General features: G+C 39.1%; 1 pseudogene; it reads right to left on the bottom strand.

Annotated features, from left to right (window-relative positions):
• Nucleotides 1–325: 325 nt before the first annotated feature.
• On the bottom strand, nt 326–3,573 carry LOC141518516 (heme oxygenase 2 pseudogene; annotated as a pseudogene).
• Nucleotides 3,574–4,269: the final 696 nt, after the last annotated feature.

Genomic DNA, 4,269 nt, shown 5'->3' with positions numbered 1-4,269 from the left:
AAACATATATGTATTCAGATATCTCTATACTGTGCCACAATAAAAATTTATGTATACATGACTCTCTACAAATGTTCTTTTATATGGTGTATCATATCTAATCAAGATAGGGGAAAATTAAGAAGCACTATTCAGTACTGAAAGTGTTTTTTTCTTATTTTCTTATAACTTGTAGATATGTACTTCTCTCTCAAGATCAAGAGGACGCTGATGTTAACTCTGGTGGTAGCAGAAGAGCAAGAGAAGAAATTGTGTTCTTTCCCCCAGATTCTCAGTATGGTATACTTTTATGTATACAATTTTACTTTTTTTTTTGCTAGTTCATCTCCCCTTAACACTTAAGAATCTGTACTAATCTTTCTTCTCTCTCTCTCTAGCTTCTTCTCCTTGGGGAGAAGTTTTAATTATTACTTTTTTTGAAAATAATTCCCCAAACTATATATATCCAGCCTTAATCTCTTCCTTGAGCTCAAGTCCTATATTTCCAATTATATGCAGGATATCTCCATCTGGATATTACTACCATGAATTCAATGTGCCTTTAAAATGAATTCATTTTCTTTCCTCTAAATATTTTCCACCAACTGGCTTCTCTGTTTCTATTGATGACATCACCACTCTAGCTAGGCCAAAGAGCTTAAAGCTAATTTTGACCCTTTTCTTTCTCAACCCTAGCTTAATCTTATTTCAAATTCTATTGATTTTGCCTTTACAGAATATCTTCTGTCTCTTTTTCTTTATTCATGTCATCACCATCCTAAATTTGGCCCACATTTCCTTCCATCCGGACTATTTGAAATAACCTTCTAACTAGTCTTCCTACTTCCAGTCTCTCCCTTCTACAATCCTTCACACAACTGGCAGTTTTATTTTTTGTTGTTGACTTTAGTGTCTGGTTTTATTGGTTGCTTGTTTTCTCAAACCCAGCTTAAAAAAAAGTCACCTAAGGAGGTGGTTTGGTCAATAGGATTAGGGTGGGGATGGGGCAGGGTTGACTGGGATTGTGCCTTGAGGGTATCAGAGTCACAGGCTCCTCCTTCACATGAAGTACCAGGACATCACTCCAGAAGCTAGGGCCACAACAGCAGCGAGGATGAGTTGAAGGTTGAGCTGCCTCAATACGGCAGTGACATTTCTGAAGGCGCAAGCACTACCCTCATGGGCACCTTTACCTTGTTGAGCAGCATAGTAGGGGCACTTGCGCACATCTCCTTTCCCATCGTGTACTAGGAGCTCTCCATCCTGGGATTCTTTGGCCAGCAAAGAGACAGCCTTGTCCAGTTCAATGAAAATCTGCATGTTGTATTCAAAGGCCCTGTTTGCCTCCTCAACAATTTTCTCCTTGGGATTCAGATCCAGGTCCAGGGCATTCATTCTGGCCCGATAAAACTGCTTGAACTGCTGGGCATTGTCTACATTCTCAAACAGATAAAACTAGGTCCCTTCTCCTGAGCTTGGCAGCTTCAGTACCCTCTGGGCCACCTTCTTCAGGACCTGGCCCCCAGAGAGGTCCCCCATGTATCGTGTGTAGGCATGGGCCACAAGGAGCTCCTTCTCATGGTGCCCAACATAATGGATCCGGTCTACATATCGTTGGGTGGCCTCTGAGCACTTCACTTTCTCCCTCCAGTCCTCACCAAAGAAATACTCCATGTCCTTGGTCAGCGCCTTCTTGCGGTGTAGCTCCAAGGGGAAATACAAGGGAGCAAAGGCTGGGTGGTCTTTGTTAAAGTCCATCTCCTCTTCCAGGGCTGAGTATGTAAAATAAAGTGCAGTGGTAGCTAGCTTAAAGATATCCTTCTTGATATGGCCTTTCAAGAAATCTTTGACAAACTGAGTATTCTCAGCACGGTCATGAGACTCCTTAGTTCCTTCCTTTAGAAGCTCAGAAAGGTCCGTTTGTTTTGCATAGTTTCCCCATTCAGGTGCGCCATAGTTGGGGTTTGTTTTTTTTTTCAGATTCATCCACTCCATCTGACGGTGTCTCCACTTCAGATGACATTTTGGTTTAGTGCAGCTCTTCAAACTTCCACCTCTCTGGTTCGTGTGGCCGGGTCCTCGGGAGTCGCTGCCTCCATAACTGGCAGTTTTAAATGAGTCTTCCCAAAGCACAGATCTATTCATGTTGTTCCTTTGCTTAAATATCTTCAGTGTTTCTTTATTGATGATACAAACAAATACAAACTATTTTACCCTATTTATGAAGTCTATTTTCAAAACAAACTGGACTACTAATGCCTAATCTTGTCCTGCATTCTCCAACCTCCTTCTACTTCCCATCCTCCCTTTCTGATTTTGACATTTCTCATTTTTGCTTCCTCAGTGCCTTAACCAATGCCTGTCATATAGTACACATCACTTAATAAATGATTATTGATTGATTGACTTGTTTCTTATGTAGGGGGAGGAAAACCCACCTCCTACAGCAGATCATCCTTTCTATTATCCACAGTCTCTCACTTAGCTTCGATCTCTCTTTCTATTTAATGACTGCTTCCCTCTTACCTAGAAATTCATTCATGTCTTCCTCAGCTTCAAAAAACCTTCACTTGATCTGTCCATCCCTGATAGTTGTTGTATCGTATCTCTCCTCATTTATTGTGTGTGGCTAAACTCCTTGAAAAGGCTATCCACTTGAGAAGTAGCATATACTTCTTCCACATCTCTTCTCATTTTCTTCACTTCCTGAAATATAGCTTCCAACTTCATTATTCAATCCGAACTACTCCATCCAAAGTTACCAGTGTTCTCTTAATTGAAAATCTGGCCTTTTCTCAATCTTCAGCTTTTTTGACTTCTTTGCAGCCTTTGACACTGATGATCACTCTTTTACTCCAGGTGTTCTGTGGGAACTGTTTTCTCCTGGTTTTTCCTACTGCTTTGACCATTCCTACCCTGTCTCTTTTTGTTAATTCTTCAACCAAGTCCCACATTAACTATGAGTGCCCCCCAGTACTCTGTCCTATATTCTTTTATCTTCTCCTTCAATACTATTTTATCCCATAATTTTATTAGTTCCTATGGATTCAATCATTCTCAGATCTGTTTGGCTTTTGATTTCTCTCCTAACATCCAGTCTCACATCTCCAATTGCCTATAGAACCTATCAAACATATGAACTATGGATCTTAAACTCTACACATCTAAAACAGAACTCCTTATCTTTCTACCCAAATTCTCCCTTCTAATTTCTTTATCACTACCGAGGGCACCATCATAATCATAGTCATCAGGAGTGGGAATACCAAGATGAGAATAGGGAGTTGAGATGCTATGCAGAACACAAAAACTGATCAGTAGATATGGTTACTGTGACAGTGACCATAGGCATATCACCTAGGTAAAGTCATGATTTGTGGAAATTTGTTTTTCACCTTTTCCTAGTCTTCCCTTTATAATACATTCTCTCCTACCCATTCCTCTTCTCACTGGTCCCTCATGCCTTGAGTAACCTCCAGTTCCCAATGGCTTCTTTCTATTGCCCTAAATCTAACATTTTGAAAACAGGCATAACAATACATACCAGCCTAGCAAAGTGCCTGGAATAGACCAGATACTCAACTGCATTCTATTGAATGAACAAATGAATGAATGAATATTTTCATATTAAGGGGGTAAAAAACTACTAAGTCTTATTATGTCATATCTGTCAAAGGGATTTGCATTTACTAGGGTAGTAATATTAATAAAGTAATAATTATGTTTCATATTTATATAATGAAATCTTAAGTCAAAAGTTCTAAATCAATCATGATTAATTAAAGTTTTATTGATGCCTTTTGCTATTTAGACAAGATAGTTCCCAATTTATCTTCCCCCAGTACCAAGTCCTCCCTTTTCTAAAGGTAAAAAGTTAAACAAAATAATAGATAACTGAATCTGATGGATTAGGCAACATTCTATTCTCTACAATACTGTAACATCTATACCATAAAGAAAGGAGTTGATTTCATCATCTGCCCTCTGGAACAAATGTTGCATCTCTAATTTCTGATGTGGAATTATAGGCATCAGTAAGCAAATAAGAAAAGTAGAGGGAAGATAATATTGGACTCTCTTAAGGAGCTTGGGAATACAAGATATTTTTTGCACAAAACATAAACATATAAAATGATTGCATTAGACTGTCTTAGCAAGCTATACAAATACACAAATGCTGAGGAAACTCAAAGCAAAGGAGAGTGAAGGTGATGTCAGTCTTGTTAGAAGAAATAAAGCTCGAGTAATGGATTCTCAGATCTGAGGCTGTTCAGTTCTCTGAACAGGCCC

The sequence above is a fragment of the Macrotis lagotis genome, chromosome 1, assembly GCF_037893015.1.
Source record: "Macrotis lagotis isolate mMagLag1 chromosome 1, bilby.v1.9.chrom.fasta, whole genome shotgun sequence".
In the NCBI taxonomy this organism is placed as follows: domain Eukaryota; kingdom Metazoa; phylum Chordata; class Mammalia; order Peramelemorphia; family Peramelidae; genus Macrotis; species Macrotis lagotis.
The sequence above is the reverse complement of the archived record's forward strand: the minus strand, read 5'-3'. Positions and strand labels throughout refer to the sequence as shown.